This window comes from Paramisgurnus dabryanus, chromosome 12 (assembly GCF_030506205.2).
Source record: "Paramisgurnus dabryanus chromosome 12, PD_genome_1.1, whole genome shotgun sequence".
NCBI classification, from domain to species: Eukaryota; Metazoa; Chordata; class Actinopteri; order Cypriniformes; family Cobitidae; genus Paramisgurnus; species Paramisgurnus dabryanus.
In genome coordinates this window covers 29,008,945-29,033,010 of record NC_133348.1, presented here as the reverse complement: position 1 = coordinate 29,033,010, position 24,066 = coordinate 29,008,945, and the positions used below count along the sequence as shown (strand labels likewise).

At 37.3% G+C, this 24,066-nt stretch overlaps 1 protein-coding gene across 22 annotated transcripts in view; it reads right to left on the bottom strand.

Annotated features, from left to right (window-relative positions):
• The window catches only part of epb41l2 (erythrocyte membrane protein band 4.1 like 2), an 84,798-nt gene that overhangs the window by 56,625 nt on the left and 4,107 nt on the right, over window positions 1–24,066 (bottom strand). For 21 of the 22 annotated variants that reach the window (XM_073811432.1, XM_073811439.1, XM_073811451.1 and 18 more), the window contains exon 1: window positions 17,473–17,612. The exons of the other annotated variant lie outside the window; for it this stretch is intronic. The gene's annotated coding sequence lies outside the window, so the exon portion shown is untranslated. Of the gene's footprint in view, window positions 1–17,472; window positions 17,613–24,066 lie in introns of those variants that run through there. 22 annotated transcript variants of the gene reach the window in all.

Sequence of the window (24,066 nt, the reverse complement as noted above, 5' to 3'; positions counted from 1 at the left end):
TGTGGCCCCCCCTTGTGTACGATGCAATTCTTCGCGGCCCCCAAAAGAATATGTGTGACAAAAAACTGTTATAAAACTCAACATTTTAATAAAAAAAACATTAAATTAGTAGCCTTAATTTTAGGTTTAATTACACCGAATTCATGATAAATTAATGTATTTCATAAAATGTCATAAAACTGGGGCCCCCCTGGCACCATCTCGCGGCCCCCCCTGGGGGCCCCGGCCCCCAGTTTGAAAACCACTGCTCTAGAAGACTAAATCACACTTAAACATACGTTATATTACCAAAAAGTGAAGCCAAGTCAGGAAAATATATCCAATAATTCACACGACTGACCTCACTTCCTTAAAACAGGTGAGACATCAGTCCCTCATTAAAGAAACCGTGTATAAATATATAAATATTATTTTCAATATTCAATATTTTTCAATATATATATTTATGACTGTTAAAGAATGATATGGACTGACAACCTGGCCTAATTGATTGCGTATGGCCCTATAATTTCTGCAATATGGAAAACGTGGACGGAATCATGGAATCCAAGCATAAAAATGGAATTTACTGAACAACGCGGAATGTCACGGAATCTGGCAAATTTTGGATTCATTCATATTAAAACCCATTTAACTCATTTTCACATGCTAGTTTTTTGACATGGTTTTATTAATCCGCAAATAAAATGACAGAAAAAATTGAAATTTGAAGTGTTATGATTAAAAGAAAGCAAATTCGGATGCTTGTCAGTAGCATTGTTGTAGTAACAGTCAAAATACATCTGCCTATATGTAATTTTAAATAAAACTTTCAATAAATTGTTTTCAATTGTATCCATTTGTTTGTTTAAATGATAAGATATGCTTTTTGATTACTGAAATTTAATTTAATCATTAAAACCAAAAGCCAGAAAAATTTAAACGGAAAACACGGAATTTTAGAATAAATAAAATGAAATTCGGAAAGAATAAAACAGATTTCATAGGGTCCTCCTACTTGTGTTGTGTGTGTGCGTTCACATTAATCCTCAAAGTGCAACGCTTGCAGATGACGATCAACACAAGCTGTCAAAACTAATCTCATTCCATGAGACACAACACTAAGTCAGAATCACACACACACACACCTGAGAGTAAAGCACAATGGTTTATTTTTATCAGTAACGCTGTCCACAATGATTCTGATGCAATAAAATGCACTAGCCAAATGCCTGCTATTCGGCGGTATTTCAGACTAGTTAAAGGGCTACATGTCTCCTATGCCATTGTTGCAATTGTGATGGGTGGCACAAAAATACCTTTTATTTAACAAAATTGTTTCTGGACTTAAAAAAAATAGTACACCATAAAATAGTTATATCAGTTCATACAGTGCTAGTAGTATATAAAGCTTTATATACATATACACACCCAGGTATGGGATCCGTACTCGTTATCGGCCAATACCCTGAGCCCATGTATCGGGAAGAGAAAAATGTTCATTCATTAACATATCTGTACTGAACAGATCCTTATTATTATATTTCTGTATGTGGGAATAGAAATAATTCAAAAAGTGACAAATGTCCTTCCCTATTACGACACACAACATCAGTCACAGAAGACAGATCACATGACCTTCCAGTCTATGCACTCTCATTAGAAAACACACACACACCTCTTTATTGCTTTTCATGAAGCTTACAATTGCCAAAATTATAAAGAAATGAAGATTATTTAAGTAATGTGCTGCCTCACAAACACTAAAAACATCAGTCCATATAAAGTCACGAGTCATTTCTAGTATATCTCTCTTGTCTGTTTCAGTCAGAAGACATTCTTTATGGGAGACAATAATGCAACAAACATTATGACCGTTGCATAACAACTGTTGATGTCCAATAATTTACTCGCATCACCGCACATGCACACACAAGCACATCTGGGTCTAAACAGTTCAGACTGATTTACAGAGTCACAATCCTGTAAGTAATAACTTTTCTCTTCTACAATAAGAAGACCACAAGAGCTTAGAGAGAGCGGAAATAACAAACGTTTATTTTGCTTTAAAGTGAGAATTCTCAAAGAGGAATTTCAACAGCATTTCACCAAATTGTTATTTTCGAACTTGCATAATATTGAATTTATTTAATGTAAGAAAAATAAGAGCTGTTCATCCACTGAGATCTATTAGGACTGTAACACGACCTTGAAATTTTAGTCATATTAAACCAAAACATCGTAAGACATGCCTGCTGCCATATTAAAGATAAATCATTATTGGTGTGCAATAGTAAGACAGTACTGATGTAATACTGCAGAATAATCATCAGCTATTAGCAGCTCTCAACACACACGGACAGGATAAAACACGCAAGTAATCTCTGCATGCGCCAATATGACCACAGTCCTCCTGTGACGCCAATATAACCTCAGAGAGACATTACCCACAGTCTACCGCAGTATACTACTGCAGATCACAGAAAGAGAGAGAGAGAGAGAAAGAGAGAGAGAGAAACATGGAGACACAGACATCACCTAACACCCACCATCTTACATAATAACACGTAAAAATAAGACTCTTAATGCATGACTGGACAAAAAAGGTCAAATAACTTTGTGTGAATGCTAATATAGTTATAACGTTAAACTGTTAACAGCCCTTAATGCTTTCATATAAAATGAATCCTACCAGGTTTCCCGCAGCATTTTGCAGTTCGGGCGGCCAGCCTAAGCTGGGAAACCCTCCCGCCTTAACTAGGTCGTCAAAAAGAAAACCGCGGCATAAATGGCCGTCAAGTGCACCTCTGAGAATAGCACGGACACGCTTTACAACGCAAGCGGGCACACACACCACACGGCCGAAATGAGAAAAGCGTGGTCCATACCGGTTCGGATAAAACATCTCGGAGAACAGCGCGGATGCGCTTTACACAGCGAACGTGCAAGCACGCCACACGGCCGAAATGAGATAATAACGCGGTCCGTCATGTCTGGAGGATGATAAAAAGCCAGTTGATAAAAAGTGTGTCCGTGAGAACTGTAAGTGGACTTATGTTTTGGGTTTATTTAAGCCTGTTATTGTATTAGTCTACAGTTCTTGCAATTTTAAAGTAAGTTAGCTGGTGATTTTGTTGTTTGAGCAACCTGCTAGCTAGGTTGCACGTGCTTATTGATTAGATATAATTGTTGAGCGCTCTTGCTCACGCTATTTATGTGCATTATTTACTAGGGCTGCACGATAAATCGCATGTGATTGTCACGTGCATCTCGTCAGTAATGTTGGTTCCTTGATTAGTATTAAATCGCCATCAGCTGCTTTCAAGTGGAGCGGCATCAACTGCACAAAGCCTTAGTTCACTGACAATCTGGGCAATTTCGCATTAATTATCGAGGACGGCCCAGCTTGTCAGGGAACTACGGCTCTGTGCAGTTAATGCCGCGCCATCTGAAAGCACCGGCATTACTGATGAGATGCGCGTGATATCGCATGTGATTTATCGTGCAGCCTTATTATTTACATGCTATAGTAGTTACACTCCTTTAATGTAATTAATAGTGGGAAATAATCAGTTTTTACAATCTTTGCATTATCTATCATCATTCGCCAGACGTTCTACAACATCTGATTTAGTTTGTGTTTATTAACCCTTTAGTTTCACTTCATCACGCAGCTATTCCTGTTAGGTAAAAACATTTAATTCAATAATAATCTAGTATGTGTTCATTTTCCATCATAGTTTCTTCAAAATTAAGTTTAATTTGAGTGTTTTAAATAAAAATATTTTAATTTTCATCATGACACATAAGGCCCACCTCTTTGATTATCACGCCCCCGGCCCCGCCCAACCCTACCACCTTAACTAACACATTTTCTGCGGGAAACCCTGCCTACTCTACTTTTCTATACTCCATGAATTAAATTATTCAAGTTATTAAAGACTGATTCAGTGAGTGTGGGAATTTCAGCCCACCCAAGACCATGAGCCTAAAACCAGACACGCATTTCTCCATAAATGACAAAACTCCACAAAGACACTTTGTGTGTGTGTGTGTGTGTGTGTGTGTGTGTGTGTGTGTGTGTGTGTGTGTGTGTGTGTGTGGAACAAGGATGAGGTCAAACCTGATCATCTAATGACTGTGGGAACACACACACGCACACTTACACATGGGCCATTTCCCTTAGGCATCACAATTTGACACAAAAAATCTTTCAGACGCACAGCAATGAGATATTTGACAGCATCATATTTGACTTAACTGTTTGACAGAAATGCAAGTTGTTTTATTTTAATGTGATACCTAGGGCTGTGACGGTTGTCATAAACATCGCACAACCGCGGTGGCGAAGTGCGTTTCAAAAAATATAAATTACAATCTTGCACAGCAAGATGTCTTCAAGTTCGTGTGAACGCAAACAGCCAGCAGACTCAGTTAGTGCGCTATTTGCAAGGGGAGGCAATTGACATCAGTGGTGACACGCTGCTTGGGGGTGAACAATGAGGCAAGTTATTCTCTCTTGGTCATTCAAGGTTGCGACAAAGTATCAATCTGCGCTACCAGTACACCATTAGAGCGCGTTTTAACCCCAAAAAGATTTCTCACTTGAATCAAGTGTTGTTTTACGGATGGAAGTGCTACAGCATGCACATAGGCCCCAATCCCGTGGGTGCTCTCCGGGACTGGGCTCGAGGACCCACCAAAATGGCCAAACACATATGCTCATTTACTTTACATTTTGCATCCAAAACCACGCAGAAAGAGTGTCTGACATTGCTAAATAACCTAAGCATGGCTTGACATCACAGCCTTGTGATTCAGAATCGATTTCAGACAGGCATCTTTAATGGGACACACGATTAATCGTTACACCTCTACAGCCGATATATCGTTATCTGACTTTTTATGCCATAATATCGACATCCCCACTAAAAAAAACCATATTGATTGGCTCTAGTAAACAGGCAACTGCGACCAATAAGAGCAGTGTCACACAAAGGAGGGGTTTGGCAAGATGAATCTTTCGGAAGATTAATTTGAGAAATGAAATGTATATAATAAAAAAAACTAAATTATTTTTGGCCTTGCAAGCATGTAAACCATCTGTTGGGCACTCCAAAAACACATATTAACCTTTCTAATAGCATAATACGGGCACTTAATGTATGTGGAGTCCAGCAAGGTCATGGGTTTGGTTCTCAGGAAACAAATGCAGCATAAGAGTGCAGCAGTTTAAAAGCTCAAGCTGATGTAGAACAACGAAAGAAAGGTTTGCACTGCTGCCCATCCTGGTGCTCGAGGTTGCTATGGAGACGGGCAGTTCCTGGTTACGCATGCAGTTCATCGTGTCAACTCAGCAGCAATAAAAGAAGGTCAAAGAGAGAAAGAGAGTGAGAGAAGCGTGAACACAAAGAGAATGAGAGAGAGAAAGAGAGAGAGTGAGAAAGAGACGTGATGCCTTTGATAGCAGCCGGTGGAGGGGAACAAATTGCCCTCAATTAAGAGTTTTAAATAAACTGGAGCAATTCTGAATGTACTGTACTTCAGTGAAGTAATGAATTATTCATGAAGCGTTTTAAAACAGGCACATGTCTAAACATAACATGATGTTGAAACAGTATTGCACAGCTAGGAGCTCAGAGCAAACCTGAACCAATCTCTGCACTGCATATAGTGACACAAAAACACTACAGGAGGAGCATCAAAACTCTCAGCAGTGGAGTTTCCATCCAAACGTGAAAAAAGACAAATAAACAAATGTGAATTAGGTGCGTTTCCATCAAGTTATTTGAGGAAATGACGAAGGTTTTGGTAACCAACAGTAAATAAAACATGGCACTCTTAAAAAATGGAGACAGGACTTATGACGTACACCAGACAGCTGGGCTGACCTGTCTGACCATCTTCAAGCTAACAATGACAGAAACAGGACAAATGTCAGTATTTTATCATCCAATCACACACAAACACAACTCATTACATCACACCATCATCACTTCAGCTTCACAACCAAGTGTTTGTGATAACCAGACAAATGTTTCCAGCTGTTTGGATAGAGGAAGATCTGATGTAACTGTAGATTGGATCTGGACTAAATATGACATCATGCATTCCCACCCAGCCAATCCAGACAAAAAGGACACAGAACACATGTGGATCCTAGTGCTCAGGGTTTGACCGTCTACCCCCTGATGGTAAAGACTGAAACTACATTCTGCTCTTGAAAACATTTTTTGCAAGCAACGTTTAGAGTTGGATTAGTTGTCTAACAGGTTTAGTTAGAAGTTGACTAGCAATAATTTGTTCTTTTAAGTGCTTACATGACCATAAACAAAACTCGCACACAAATGCTGTCACTAAATTACAGACAGACACATTTATCGCCACTGGCTGTTGTGCTCTAAAGGTCCTGCCATAAGCAATTAAAAACACAGTGGTGCCATTAGCCAATCAGAGAACCTGATCATGTGACATTTACCTGTAAGGTGACTGGCTCAAAAAAAAAAAATCAAAGACAACAGTACATAGGTGACCCACATAAAGAAAATCACATCTTCTCTATAACACTGCTGAGTTAAGATTAACATTACATTTTTATTTGTTAATGAGGTCAGAAACTCCAAAAAATCCTATCAAAAAACTGCTAAAAACTAATGGCCTATGTAATCTTTACTGCCATCTGTCCAAAACAGATTTGTGTTTTTGGGTGCAGAATAAAACTCTGTTCAAAATGTTCATAGCATCCTTCTGCTGTTCCATCTGATTATAAGATTAGGAGATTAACCAGTAAACCAACATGAGAGAGAGAGAGAGAGAGAGAGAGAGAGAGAGAGAGAGAGAGAGAGAGAGAGAGAGAGAAAATGAAGATGGACGGACAAAAAGTCAAGTATAGCAAGGAACCAGCTTTACTGACGAGATGCTCATGACAATCCCCTGATATATATCACCCAGCCCTAACGGCGCATTCACACGGGGCGTAAGGGTTGACGCTTCCCATTCACTTTTAATGGGTGACGTCAAGCGTTGGCGAACTGAATTGTGGATCCGTCGGCGCCGCGTCAGTGCCGTTGCTCGCGGCAGAAGTTGAACATTTCTCAACTTTTCAAGCGGCAACGCGTGCGTCAGCCAATCATATCGCCTTATGCAAATAACCTAGGCAGAGCCAGCCAATTACGTTTATGGAAGACCGGAGCTTGTGTTGCGGCCACAGTGATTGGCTGTTGGCCACGCTTCAGACAAGCCTTCCATTAAGCGTTAACGCTTACGCCCCGTGTGAATGTACCGTAATGGACAGTCAAGTATACCCTGCTTCCTCTTACTCTACACACTACGCAGGGTCACATGTGTCCTTTCCATACAGATCATGGATCAACTGCGATTCATCACGCTACCTTCAAAAGTGCATTCAAATGATACAGAAGGTGCTGTATCGATGTGGGCATCATCAGGAGTTTGTGCAATGTATCATTGTATCGATATTTTGAACACAGCACTAGTGCGTGGGTGAAGCTAAATTGGCTGGTTGATGAAACCACGCCCACCTAGCTCGACTGTAGTGACAGCAGTGGCAGTTCACCCGTCACTCAAGTGGCCACGCCCTTAATTATGCAGAACTTTAAGGCTTAATATAATTTAAATGGATATGTTACAACTAGGCATGGGCCGGTATAAGATTCTGGCGGTATGATAACCTTTAGCAAAAATACCACGGTTTCACGTTGTTGCGGTTTTGCCATTGCAACACTAAAATGTGTTATTTTCAAAAGCCAGGTACAATAAAGCCTTTAAATTATAATATGCTTTCAACACATATAATATTTTCGTAATGTATATTAAATGTAAACATCAAATCAATCACATGACTTCATGATTTAATGAATTTTGTATAAGCACAGCTCATACCTTGGAGACGGTATCACAGAACATTTTAGTGGTTTTGAAACCTTGACTGTTTTAAACCTCGGTATACCTTGAAACCGGTAATCGGCCCATGCCTAGTTACAACCCCACCACAGTTGTCAATATAGATACAGACCAAAACCCAGGGTTTCCCGCAGAAAATGTGTTAGTTACGGTGGGCTAGCCGGGGGCGTGGCAATCAAAGGCTTTCATCAGAAACAACATGAACTATTCTAATTCTGGTTCAAACACTTTACCTAAATGCATTCATAAGTTTGGTTTATTAAAGAATGTGCTAGATGGGTAAAATGTATCTAATAAACAGGAAAACATCCTCGCGATCACCAGATTTCAGGATGTAAACAATGTAAGTTTGGCAGGTTTTTTTTAGTTAGCAATCAAGTATACAGTTAAGAAGATCAGCCAGAAGAACTCCATAAACATTTACTGATATAAACAAGCATGTGTAAGGGCAGCCAGAGACAGGATCCCTAAGAATGAAACCGAGACTTCCCGCAAAGTTTACTGGCAGTAGATGAAGCCAACAGAAGATGAATTATTTCCCAACAGACTAGAAAATGACATTCAGATTGTGTCACATCCGGCATTTTTCAGGACAGATGTGTAGACTCCTAAAGGACACTTAAAGAACATTGAATTCTACTTTTGATGGGATTTGTGCTTTTTGTTCACGTTGGATAGTGTGCAGCCTATCACATTAAATATTATGTGACTCCTCCCTCTGGTGCTGCAGCCAATGAGCTGTGGGGTCAAAGTCAGAAGAAGTTGTTGGATAAAAAAAATCTTTTACACTTTTAAGACAACACTGCATACTGTAAAACAGCCAAACCTTCAGGCTAGGTGTGTCAATTTATACAATTTCCCATATTCGATAATCGTTTAAATTAACGTTCAATCAATCGAATAATTGTTATCTGTAATCATGCAATACGCCTTAACTGCAGTGGCATATAGCCAGTAATATAAAAGTTTGCGTAAAAACGCAAACTTTCTCACACAAATTAAAAGATTTTATTTTGTCTAAATAACATATCAATGTAATTAGTGTTTTGATAAAATAATCAATTTAAACGTATCGCATAATGAAATATGACGACTAATAGGCCAGCTTACACCCAACTTTTTACGTCTAGCTGGTGCAACCGGCCCCTGATGTTAGATTTTGGGACGAACACTTTATTAGAGATTTTCCATAGGGAATACTCAACAGATGTCATTCAGAATGATTAGAGAAGCTTTCCTGAACTCACAAGTGCACATCGAGTACAAAAATGAATCCAGTGAGTTAACTGGCAGTACGGCGTAAAATCCCTGCATAGTACACACATATCCGCTTGTATCCCACAGAGTTCATGATTCAAATCCAAACAATTAGATTTTAAAAGTAACACACTTTATCCAAATAACTTCTCCTGGAGTTTAGGTGACAGCTTTAGTCACTAAATTGGCCTCCTGTAGATAACCTGTTTTTAACTATGTTTGGGAACATGCCAAACCCCAGTATTCTTCACTCATTCTGAAATAAACTCCTCTGATCTCTTCTCATTCTCAGTCTGTTTAAATGAGATAAGACTGTGCCTCAGAAGTCTACAGGTCACATCTACTGTTGTTCCTAGTCAGGTATTTGATCAAACTGTTAAACATAAGTATTAGATTTCAACGTGGACAATAACTCATTTAACACACATGAGTGATGATGAAGTCAGATAGTTTGCTAAAGAGAGATGTGCTGTTACTTTTCTTGGTGATCAGTAGGGATGCTCCGATCAGGATTTGCTGACTGTAACTATTAACATTTTTCTATTTAAAGTATTGGCACAGATGTTGCTTTTGTTATATTAAGAGTTTTATTTTGTGCCAGTATACTTACTTGTGTAACTACTCATGCAAACGTGGAAGTGTTTGGTGGCTTCTAAATTCATCCCTGTTTGGAGCCATAGGAATGAATGGGGCTAGGCTAAATGCCAACACATTCACAAGGTGCTGTACAAAGAATTAGGGCACGCATTGAAAAAAATGGCCATGTATTAATTTGTCTAAGTTGAGGTAAGAACATAGTAAAATATTGAAAAACAGTGGTGTTTTCCTTTAAAAGTAATGATAATAAATCACTGTAGTCTTCAGTGTAAGAATAAAATATTTTTTACCTCCGGAGGATGCAGCTTTCTGTTTGAACCTTTTACAGTGCATGCATTATATTCTGTCTCTTACAGCGTTTGCTTTTTTGTTTGGGTTTCCAATAATGTTCGTTTGTGAACTCGTGTGTGAAGTCTGAGACGTGTTGTGTTTGTCTGTTGATCAGTGTTGTGTTTGTCTGTTGATCAGTGTCAGATGTGAAGTCTCAGCAGATTAAACCCTCACACAGAGTTTACATGATTTAATGTCTGCATGTTCTTGCTCAAAAATGACAATGGCTGTATCATTTCTATTGTAAAGAAATGGACATGTATTAAATATTCAAATGGGTTTAAACATTGTTTGGCTAAAAATAAGTGTTTCTCTCCATCTAAAGTGAAAGTGAAGATAGCGTTCGCGAGACGAGTCCACTATCGCCTCCTGCAGGCATTTGTTACAATACGTACATAATGCTTTTTATTTATAGGACACAAATGTAATGTGTTTGTTCATGTAATGTTGTTAAATGTAACTTGGTTTTAATACTTTTGAACCAATTATTATTGCATCTTCGTTATTATGTAATTTTAAAGGCTACTGCTCACTTGCGTCTATTTTACTTACCCAAAAATAACAAATTACTTCATTATCAGTTAGCAAAATAATTGTTAGGGACAGTCCTTGATTAGTTAAAACATTTAAAAATGACGTGATTTCAGTTTCTTATTCATTTATTTTATCATTGAGGATTTCTTAAAAAGTGTAAAAATATCGCCTCGTCTCGTTCTCGTGAACCCAATCTCGTGTCTCGTCTCGTGGATTAAGTGTCTCGTCACACCCCTAGTGCTAAATATAAAAAAACTGTTCCAATAATTCTGAATCTTGTGTAAAAGAATTCTTGTTTTAACTAGTAAATTTTTAAACTCTACTTCAAAAGTGTAGATAAAGTCTCTATGCATTTTTGCAGGGATTGATCAGAGAGATATGGCACAAGCATGCCTGCTCGGACAGAATCGTCTTGACTTGAGGTTGAACATTTGCGGATGCAGAGCCTGGCGCAAAGTTTACAAAAATGCTGTACACACTGCCACGCGAAATGGGGTGTAGCATACTCAACGAGTACAACCGTCTCGTAAAACGTAAACGTAATAAAAACTGTTAATAATCATCATAACAAATAATTCAAAAGCAGAATTGAAAGTCAGCCTTGTGCACAATCAATGTTATAAAACTGATTTAATCAGTTCATCTCAAGTAGACATTGTGTGATTCAACACCTTCATGTGTGTGCTATAGCGGTTGTGTCTCTATAAAAGGTACGCTGATGTAACCTACAGCTTCAGTCTCTAATGGCGCTTTTCCATTGCATAGTAAATTTCCCAAACTAAACTAAACCGTGAGGTACTATGCAATAGAAAAAGCGCCATAAGTGAATGTTGTTCTAGCAACAGATATTCCCACAACCCTTCCGAATGGATAAGCAATCCAATCCCAGCATGCCACAGAATTAAGAGGGGAAAGACAGAACAACAGGGTTCCAGTAGGAAGAACAACCTCAATATCCCACTGTGTTTCTCTACAGTTTTATCTAACCACATCATGCTGCAGTCAAATGACCTCCAAGCCCTATTTACATCCTTTAAAACAAAACAAATGGTTTTGCGATCAGAACTATAAGATAAGGGTAAACAGAGAGCTTTGCTTATTCCATTAGTAGTGTATCTGGATAAACCTCTATGATGAGAATTAAGTAAGGATGATGAACTCAACAGAGACAACAACTCTAGAGGGAACATCAAGAAAAACAACTCAATACCTTTTACACACGGCTGAACTTTACCCTGGAGAAAAGGATGCCCATATACATCCAAACAAACACCCTTGTTATAAAACTCATGTATATATACATACATCTAACAACAATGGCTGATGAAAATGTTTGCCTTAACCTCCTAAGACCCGAGCTTTGGTTTGTCTTTTTTTTTCAGATTTCTACCACTATTTCTATCTATTTTGGATTAGGAAGCACCAATAAATATAATAACCAAATATTTTTCTTAGAACATGAAGCAGTGTAATTGTTCATGTTTGTGTACAACAGGTTCCAGTTATACAGAATTCATAATTATGGTACAACCAACAAAAAAAAAATGTATGTCCACATATGTGAACATCCAGGTCTTAGGAGGTTAAGATGGTTTTCTTTTTATATGCAGTACATATTTAGGTCAACCAAACACGCTACAGTTAAACAATTAAAACCATTTTCACAGCAGATAAATGTCTTCAATAGTGAGATTTGTCCAAGTAAAGGTCACAGTTTGTAATGCCGAGACATTGTAGGTGGTTGACAGGGTGTTGCTATGTGTTTGCTAAGGTGTTCTGAGTATTTTAAGTGTCAGGGCTCGAAATTGCAAACATTTTGGTCGCATATGCTCTTGAAATGTAATACAATTTTGATGCACATCATGACCTTAAAACATATTTGGGAGTGCTTCCGCAAGCGCAAATGTTTTTGTGTTGCTAACTGTTTACGTTTCTTTACTCAAACGTTTGCAGATACTTTGGAATTTTTAGCGAACTTCTCAAAGAAACCAAAGACACTTTACACCTATGACTTTATATTCAGAACTGCTGTCAGAGTTCATGCGGATTTCATTATGAAATGTGATGATCAAATACACTTACAACTCATCAAAATAAAAGTCTGCTAGACATAACGTTAGATAGAAATATATTACTATTGTATAGTAGAATCAACTTTTAAAGAGGTCATAGTGTGAAAATGTTTTTTTTTTCCATGTTTAAGAGCTATGATTGGGTCTCCAGTGCTTCTATCAATCTAGAAAATGTGAAAAAGATCAACCCGGTAACTTAGTTTTGGTTTAATCATGATTTAAATTATTTTTATTCCTTAAATAATAAAATCACCCTCAAAAGATTTCTACTTTCATTTTTAATTTAAAAAGTTTTGTTATGCAGCACTTTAATAAAAAATATGTATAAAATAAAAAATGCTAACAGGATGCTTACACAGTCACCCAAAAGAGATGTTCTGCTTTGTGAGATTTTTTGTACCCATTCTTATCATTATCAGGTGAAAATCAAAAGTAGGTGTGTCATAAGAAATCTCACATTATAATTAAATTTTATTACATTTAAAATTTTTACATTTGCAGCTGATTAAAGGCGGGGTGCAAGATTTTTGAAAAACACTTTGGAAAAAGCCAATCAGCAGTAAGGTCAAAAAGAGGGTCCAGATTCTACTGGGGTAGGGGCGTGTTTGTTAGATGATTTCAAATGTCAACATTGGCTTTCCGAGATCATGCACCCCGCCTTTAATGTATAAAACGTCTGTCACTGGTTACTTTTTAGCTGCTTACATTTGTTAAGATGTCTCTGCCAAGATGAATTTTTGCCACTGATAATAAAACTGAAGGAGTAAGGCAGATACAAAACTAACACAGCGACATGTGGGAAACCCAAACAATGCAGCATATGTGTCATACTCAGATTTGAATCAAAAGTGATGTGTAACAAAAACAAAAACAAATCAGACTGTACCAGAGAAAAAGGAAAATAATGATAATGACAAGCAGACACAGAATCACTGTAAAGGATTTCACACTGCAACTGTAGCTACTCATGAACTAAAACTACAAAGAACATCAAGAGGCGGTTTCCAGGACAAGGTTTAGATTCATCCAGATCAGTACTAGGCCTTATGCTGCGTTCCAGAGCCCATCCAAACCAGTGGGATCTCGGACTTATCCTACCTCCAACTAGGAAAAGTGCACTGGAATGCCTGTCAAAGTGGAACCTCCTACCGGCGAACTCGGGGGAGTTCGACCTACCCCGACTTCAGAAAAATAAGTCGGAGGAAAATGGCGGCGCCCATAGAGTCTCGCGTCGTGAGAGGAAAACTTCAAGGAATAGACTATAAATTGTACTTCTCTGCTTGTAGGGTTGTTTTAGACACTGTAATTTTAACACAGCTTGTTTTTTTATATTATGGCGTGAAATTATGTTGTTATTATCTGTTAGCCTGAAGATATGGTCAAATTATACCAAGTTACTTAAGCGACATGCAGCGCTTTTATATAATGGCTCCAGAACACTTTGTAAAGATGTTTAACTTGATGTTTTACTGTAGTGTGACCTGCACAGTTCGGACCAATGTTTAAAAGTCATGTAGTCTGTACAAGCCTTAAGAAAATCGGTCGGTCGTCCATGTTTTCTGTTTACGTTCCACTTCAAATGCCTGGAACGCTTTGAAGTAGGAGCTAGGACACTTCAGGAAGGATAAGTCCCACGTCCCACTGGTTTGGATGGGCTCTGGAACGCAGCATGAGTTACAGTAGGACAGTTACAAACATAACTTACAAAAATATAACTAGTGTGGATCTTGAGACAAAACAATGGCACTGATATATGTCAGTAAAAGATGTTTTAAATTAAGGCAGTGCAAACATGCATTTTAGTCTGGAACTAGGCTAAGCCCTGTCTGAGTTACCAAGGGTCCATGTGTAAACCTCTACATCAGGGGTCACCAATCCTGCCTCTGGAGGGCCGATGTCTCTGCAGAGTTTAGCTCCAACCCTAATCAAACACACCCGAAGCCCCTTAATTAGCTGATTCAGGTGTGTTTGATTAGGGTTGGAGCTAAACTCTGCAGAGACACCGGCCCTCCATGAGCAGGATTGATGACCCTGCACTAAATGAATCCTCACTAACACACACAGAAGGCACTTCTAGAATTGATGCATTGTGCGAATACAAACACATCCTGGAATTGGCCGTATGATTTCCGTGATGCGGAAAACACGGACAGAATCACGTAATCCAGGCATAAAAATGGAATTTGCTGTACAACGCGGAATATCATGGAAATTGGCAAACTTTGAATTAAGTTATTTTTTAAAACCCATAACTTATTAATCGGCAAATAAAATGACAGGAATGCGCAGAAACATTACGTCCAACATTACACAAAAGGGTAAAGGCAAGTACGTCAGTTTCTCATCATGCATCAGAGCGCAAGCAGGTTTCCCGAAACACAGCAGGCAAAAGAGGTACAAAATACAAAAAGTGTCCGAATAGCTTTGAAAGTTTTTTTTACTGGACGTTCACAAATTCAGGAAAGATGCATAAAAGTAGTGAATCCACTACTGCAATGAATTACTGTATGAATTACTGCAATTATGCATTCCCACAATGTGACGCTTTTGAGATCTGTTAACCAGGGTGTATAACTTGTATATTTTCCTCAGATGTGAGTGCTTACGAAGTGTGCACCCAAAGAGCAGTCAACAACACTGAAATAAGTTTTATTTCTTGTTTAAGTGAACATAAACAGCTGGATGTTTATCAGTATGGTGAAACTTAAAGCAGTCTGTCTTAGGTCTTAAAGTGACAGAAGTCTGCTGCTTTCTTTGTCAGAAATGTTCATTACACACCAAAAATGAAAATCACTCAATACTCTTCACTGAACAACTTTTGCAGCTGTACGTTTAATTCATACAGTGTGCAGTATTTTATTTGTATTTATTGCTAATGTTAAATTATAGAATAGGGATGGGTGATAATTTGCATGCGATATCATGCACATCTCATCAGTAAAGCCGGTTCCTTGATTAGAAGTAAATCGCCATCAGTTGCTTTCAGATGGTGCAGCATTTACTACACAAAGCCGTAAGTCACTGACAAGCTGGACCATATCGCATACATATCGCAGGCGATATGTCCGTGATAATTAATGTGAAATTGGCCCAATTGTAAGTGAACTACACCATTTCCATGCCGTCTTTGAAAAAGTTCATGTAAACACGACAACCCTGTCAAAAACATATGCGTTTACATGGATCCACGAAAGAGACTTAAACCCTGCTACGTTTTTTCAGGTCAGTAGATGGCGATGCAACCTTGTAAAGAAACACTACAAGCCAGCACATATGTGCACTCTTCTACACATCATCAAGACAGCAAAACCATTGAGTAAACGGTTGATATGGTAAGTTTATTACTAAAGGTGACCCTGGAATTTAAAAATTTTGTGAAGTTTGTTGGAGAGAAGCGTAAATATAGTATATAGTATCTTGAGCGGCACACACACTGTCCTGAAGGCCATCATTGTTGTTTTGGTTATACACACGCATGACTATAAACAATGAAATGCCCCTCTGTGAAATACCCTATTAGGAATCATTTAATTCTGTCCATTTAACCACCCCAAAAACAAACTCTTGCTGAGGGCAATACAGATTTGAGCTGGTATCCAAAAGGTTGTAGGTTTAAATCCCACAAGGACTGTTACATGAACCACTGTGTCCTTGATTAAGAAATAGTAGTGGATAAATGTCCTTTTAGACCCATTAAGTAAGTCTAAGGTCAGAAGTTTATACATTTACATATATGTTTAAACACTGAATGTTTATATCAGCAGGTTATTGTAAAGAAGCTCTTTAAACCTTCACCCAGTATTCTGAACCAAAACTGGACCATACTGTCTATGTAGGGACTGGCTTTTTAGACATTATCAATATCTGTAGCAACTAAGGTATTATGATGGTTGCCATCGTTACTATTATAAACGTTTGTAAAAAGGGGTCCAAGAGGTTTAAATATCGGGTCGCTCGCAGTGTGAACACACAGCTGGACCGCAGCGCGGCAGAAGATGGCGTCGTGTCACAAATACACACACGTATGTGCTGCGTGTTTATCTTACATGTTAAAACACCGCACATACTGATGTGATGGTGTGTGTAACACACACACACACACCAACCGGGCTGTTAACTGGCGCCAACCACGGCACGTGTCTGTTAAATTCAGCGCAAATCAACAACACTACGCGCTAAACGCGATTATTATTGCATGTGTGATTTGCTGATGTTTTGATATGCAGGTTTAAATGTGGCACAAGGATTTAGGACGGGTAAATGTTGCAGACAGAAGCGGTCAGCATAAACATCACGACTGGAGATTATAGCGTTAACTTACATAAAAGCGCGACACACAGACACATGGAGAGAGGATGGGCAGATTTCACGCGTCCTGCAAGAATATATTCATACACAACACACACAAATTTGAGCTTACATCATCAACACCGTTAAACGTGTTTAATTCAGTTTAATGTAGTTGTTAAAACGCAACACGCACACGCCACGGAACACACGAGTGTAAACCATCATTACACGACTCATTAGACACCTATTCACATCACATCAAGCATATTTAGTCTACATCCAACCATCGAGATTAACGATAAAGACAAATAAACACAATAATCGGTTATATTAATTCAAACTATCAGATTTGTCTTACGAAAAGATCATATTGAGTGTCGTGTGATAAATAAAGTTGCTCTACTTCAGAATCAGCTCCACGCGTGATCACCATTCAAGAGTAAATACAGACAATGTTTACATTAATAAATTCCAGACATTATCAACGTACCTTTTTCAGTCTAGGCGCACTCGGCAAAACTTTCAGGATGCGGTTTACAGTAAAAACGCCGCAGAACTGTACAATTGAAATTCCCACACCGAAATCTTTCTGGGAGAAAAGCCAACGTAGTGAAACAGGCGAACCCTCCCCTCCACGGTCGTTTTGAAAGCCCGCCTCTTCTTTCTGATTTGCTAACGGACCTGTAACCCGAACTGTAATTGGTTGAGTTTGCTTGTCTGTCTAAAATACGCGTCGCTATTGGTGGGTCGTGAAAGCAGAGCGTAATAAGGATGTTGACCATCCAACCTCGGACAAAAGGAGCAGCAGCGAGGACTGTTGACTGGTTAAACAGCGCTAACTAGTGGATTTATTCAAAACCAAACTAATTTAAAGACAGAAAAACAACTGAGATATGTTATGTTTAACTGAGCATCACAACTTTAATAAATGTGGTATTTTGGATAAACAAATGTATAGGAAAAAGAGGAAATCTGAAGAATTGTATAGACTGGATCATGTTTAACCATGCCAAATTTTGACTCCCTGTCAGATTTAGGGTTTTCTCGTTGAAGCTTCTACCTATATTGGAGAATGAGGAGGGTCATCATTTGGTAAGAGTCTCAGCACCTTTGGCACCCAAAACCTGAGGCAGTGCATAACACTCAATACAGATTTACAGTGTCAGGTGGTGAACACCTGCAAACACCTCTGCTGATGTGTCTGAACAAGAACTGTGCTCATTAAAAAACTAAAATATTCGAAAATATTACTGGACATCTGTTTAAGTTTATAAATCATTTGAACATAACATATTTATGCACAGAAGATTAAGCCACAGATGAGTTGTAAGTGCAGAAAAAATAATGGCGTAGCAACATTAACACCTTAACATAATGAGGCACAAAGTAACGCTTTTTGGCTTTGGCTCTGTCATTCAAATTTTTTTTAAGTTAGATTAATCATTTTTACACAATCAACACACACATCTCTGCTACAAACGAAGAGTTTGTTTGTGGTTTGTAATAGGGTTAATTTGAACAAACAGAGGGTTTTTTTGTAACACCTGCTAGAAAATTTAGTTTAAACACAAATAATTCAATAAAATTCTGTCTATTTACTAAAGGTGGATATTGTTTATATATCTGTCTATAATAGATAGATATCACACATTCATCCATCCATAATCCTTCATCTAAACATCCTTATATTATGCATCAATGCATATGAATAGATTTTTTTGAAAGGGCTGGACAATTAAGACAAAAAAATCATAATCGTGAGTTATTTTCTCTGATATTTTATTAACAGTTATTATTTTGATTAATAGTATTTACATTATTTTTATTTCATTATAATTGCATACCTGATGATTAATTGTAACACTGTGTGACAACCTATAGCTTTATAAAAATGTTTTCAATCCCAGCTATAAGTTACAAGGAGTTCCTTACATGTTTCAAAATTGTTTTATGCTTTAGTGTATCAAGGAATGCAGTGATTATAATAATATAAGGTTGGATTTGGTGACTTGCACACCCAGCTCAGAAACCAAAAAACATACGATAAAGAAATGTACTTCCATGTCTCTGAAACACTCTTTGTTCAATATCTTAAACCAAAACACATCAAAACTTTTTACAAATTCACAGGAGGTCATCTTCTGATAATAACAGAAAAAGTCTAGATTGCTCGGCCCTGTATAAATATGTAAAGACGCCGTGTTACAATTAACCCCACGCTAGTTTGTGCCCCACTCACCCCTACATTTTGAGAAGCTCAGTCAGAATCCTAACCTCATAACCTATGACAGTGGTTCCCAAACTTTTTCAGCGTGTGCCCCCCCTTGTGTACGGGGCATTCCTTCGCGGCCCCTCAAAGAAAATTTTTGACAAAAAAACTGTTCTAAAACTCAACATTTTAATAAAAAAAACATTAAATTATACAAAAAAGTATTGCTTTTGGTTAGTAGCCTTATTTTTGTTGGTTTAATTACATAGAATTCATGATAAATTAATGTATTTTAAAATGTCATAAAACTGGGGCCCCCTTGGCACCATCTCGCGGCCCCCCTGGGGGCCCCAGTTTGGAAACCACTGACCTATGAGATGCCATTTAGACTAAACTCCCGGTATTCCAAGAATACTGATGACATTTTGGATATAAATCTAGTTATTAATTCTTTTGTGCAGGTCTGATAGAAAACCACAGGAAACCTTGTTGGAGGTTATTGCTTCCAAATAGGGTTAACCTTTTAGTAAGATCGGATCAAATGTTATGACCAATGTTTTTTTTATATATATAAAAAAAACTGTATTCATACTATGACAAAACTATAAGTAAAACTATAAGATTTAATTGTGAATAGTCTTAAGGACTGATGAAGCAAAACTTGTTACTCACCAGATGATGAACAGATATCCACCAGAGAATATGGCCACAATCCATCCACACCATTAAAAGACAGAGAGACAGAGTAGAAGAAAAAGTTTTAGGGACTCGCTTGTACATTTTTGCACATTTACACACATGAAAACTTAGAATATATGTACCTTTGTGGTTGTGTTATAATCCCATCAATACATCCGAGACAAAAAAGTCCTGAAATATAACCTGAAAAAAAATTTATTAGCATGAAGTATCTTTACATTTCAAAGATCTCTCTTTACTGGTGAGTGCTGGCATTTCTGATTGAATCCAAAGCACGGCTGTACGAATTCTGGACAGAATTCCAGCAGAAGAACAGAGGACAACCCCACGGATTTTAAACAAAATAAAGATCCGACTATTGCTGCTTTGACTGCTGACCAGTTTTAGTGAAGAGGGTTAACGTTAATGAGGATTTGTGATGGACAGAGAGGATACACAGATTCTCTTGATGCTAAATTTAGTCACATACACATACGCAGGTGCAGGTGCACAAACAAACAGGCCCGTGTACACTGTAAGCTCTGATGCAGGGGGAGCATCTGTTTTAATTGCTAATAATAATATATAATTATTTATTAATAAATGTTAATTATATTAATTCATTGTGAATTGGTTTTATTAAATTGATTATTAATAATTTTTCTGGAATCCTTTATTCTGATTGACCAGTGGTGTCATTTTATAGTTTGTTATTCCCACAGCCTGATCCAGGTACTGTGAGTCATCATAACAGGTTTAATTTGGTCACTTATGAGGAAATTATTTAACAAATGTCCATAAAACAGCTTTTGAGTCAACTTTCCTATTACTTTTGGCCTCTTTAAAAAGGGGGAGTTGCATATTTACCATCTGTAATTCCTAAACCCTAACTATTTGTCAGGATTTATTTTGCCATACTTGTTGTACTGTATGTTATCCCTTACTTATTGTTTTCATTGTTGTTCTGGTTATCAAAAGTCAGGACTGAATAACTGTAAACTAAATCACAGAATATTGTTTGAACATACAATTGATTGATTGAAAAATTCTCAGTATTTTTGCTTTTGCATTGTAACCTGCATTCTCACTATTGCATAGATTGAAAGCATGCAGCTAAACAATCGAAAGGCTTTTTTAAAAGAGATCTATAATCACATTGAAATAAATGACATATTTAGCAAGCGTGTCTGTGAACCTATATGTCATTCTTAAAATATTAAGAACAAAACCTCATGCACAGTACTGGAGCTTTGTTATTACATTGGTTGTTGTTACTGAAAAGGTTTTTTCTTTAGCTTTATTACACAACAAGCAACTACATTCATAAAGAGTGAATAATGTGTAACTCGACCCCTCACCCCATTATAAAGGCCCTCAGCACCCGTGATGAAAGAGTTTGATTGGCTCACCTCAGGCTGAAAGTTCTCAGGGTGCAGAGCGTTGGTTCACCTGCATGAACAGACCCGAGAACTTCTCTTTACTTTACACCTGTTAACTCCTGTGAACTTGGCCCAGATAGTTGTGTTTACCCTCCTCGCTCTGAAACCCAACCGGCAGTCTAATGTTACACAACACAAACAAGGGTGTGAAAGAGGAGCAAAAGCAGCACTCCTACCTTTGTACAGCTCTGTAAACAATAGCTGTGTTACCAGAATATGTGCTCACTGTCGGTTTCTTCCCATATATATATAGTCTGTGAAAGTGAAAATAATCACTTAGTAGGTTGAAGGTTATAACAGCATTATTTTGTTTAGCCTTTGCCTGGTTTAAGCCCCCAACCGCACAGAAATGTTTGAATAATTTGTTATTTAATGTGCAGACATACAGTAAGTGCAAGAGTGACTTTCTAAGAATGTGGGCACTGTCTGTGACTGTTTGCTGTATTTAAATGTGAGAGATCAGACCAGTCTGACACAGACAATCTGCCTCAGGTACTGTAAGAGCATGTGTTTTGGGTGGGATTATTTGTTTGGCAGACCACTGGCAGACAGGTGTGTTCAGCAAACCTTACCTGTTTGAAATCAGTCCTTGTTTCTATCAGTGGAAAAACTGTTACAATTCAACAGTTTGATTATGACATCTTAACAAAAACTTCTTTCTAATTTTTAAAGTTTTTACTTTTTAAAAGCAAATCAGTAGGCCCTATGTAAGGAGTAATTGATGAGGCATGACGCGTAGCAGGGTACACCCAAGGTGGTAACCGCGGGTGTGCATTATCTTCAAACATAGGTGTCATTTACACTGGGGACATTTCCCCACCACGTTTTGAAATGGCAGATTTTGTCCCCACCACTTTTTGAAAGCATTTGGTTAAAATGTTCTGAACAATCAAGTGATACACTGCAAAAAATTATTTTCATGAAAAAATTCTTAGTTTTCAGTAAAAATATCTAATAATTCTCAATTTAAGATGCTGTTTCTTGATGAGCAAAACGACCCAAGAAAATAAGTCTAGTTTTTAGACCAAAAATATCAAATTTAAGTGTTTCCCGGACAGGGATTAGTTTAAGCCAGGACTAGACCTTAGTTTAATTAGGAAATATAACTAGTTTTAACAAACATACCTTACTAAAATCATTACGTGTGTGCATTTTAAGACCAAACTAAGGGCACTGATGTATTTTAAGATATGTCAGTGCAACTTGTTTACAGTTTGGACAGCTCTTGCATTTATTTTAGACTAGTTTAATCCCTGTCTGGGAAACCACCCCTTTGTGCATTAAACAAGCAAAAAAAATCTGCCAATGGGGTAAGCAAAAAAAATCTTTACATTTGTTCTTAAACACTAAATTCAAGAAAAATGCAATAAAAATTTGCTTACCCCATTGGCAGATTTTTTTGCTTGTTTTATGCACAAAACCACTTAAATTATTATTATTAGATATAATTATTAATATCTAATAATTATTATTAGATATTTTTGGTCTAAAATTAGACTTATTTTTTTGGGGTCTTTTTGCTCATCAAGAAAAAGCATCTTAATTTAAGAATTGTTAGATATTTTTACTGAAAACAAGACAAAAATACGAGGATTTTTTTTCTTGAAAATATATATTTTTTGCAGTGTACCTGTGCAACTTACACTGCAAAAATGACTTTCTTACTTTCAGTAGAAATACTTAAAAATAAATTAAGATGCTTTTTCTTGAGCAAAATGACCTAAGAAAATAAGTCTAGTTTTAAGACAAAAAAAATACAATTTAAGTGAATTTGTGATTAAAACAAGCAAAAATATCTGCCAATGTGGTGAGAGAAAAATCTAAAAATAAGATTTATTTTTTCTTAAACACTTAAATTAAGCAAAATTTTCTCAACCCCATTGGCAGATAATTTTGCTTGTTTTATTTAATTCACTTAAATTGCATAGTTTTTGTTTAAAAACTAGACTTATTTTCTTACATCTTTGCTCATCAAGAAAATACATCTTGATTTAAGAATTTTTTGATATTTCTACTGAAAACAAGACAAAAATACTAAGTAAGAAAGTCATTTTTAATATTTTTTGTACTGTACGACCAGGGTCCAAGGTCACATGTTGCATTGTGTGTTTATGGTGTGCTTTCTTTTACATATGAATATCATTGTAATCATTGACTTAATGCGCTACTTTTTTCTACAGTATAGTGCTTTAGAGTATTTTTGTGTTGTTGACTGTCCTACGCTACCCATTTTTCCCGTCCTGCTGTTATGTTTTTTCATCTGATCTTTTGTCCCCACAACTTTTCAACACAAACTGACGCCCCTGTCTTCAAATAATTTAATGGCCCATCCACCGTCAATTATTCCACGGTTACCACAAACATTGGGCAGGTGTTTATTTTAAGACATTTGACAGGTCAGGTGCGTGTTTATTGAAAAATAATGCACAATCATGGAACTTTTCTCAAACAATCAGTATAAAGCCTTCAGCAGACTTGTGGTATAATACTCAAAAACAATTAGATGTTAATTTCAGTCATTGAGGATGATCCAGGAAATCTTGCATATATCAGTTTAACAAGTTACATGACACATTTCTTTATTTGATACCAAGCCAAACTGTTAATGTTAAGATTTGGATTACTTTGTTTATTGTTTAGACATGAATAAGGCTTCAGTGTGGCTCAATTGCAGTTAAAAGCGCCTCATGTGGCTGAATAAGGCACTGCATACAGAGAAAAATGAAAAATGCTCAGTGCAAAGGCCTGTCCCAAATGG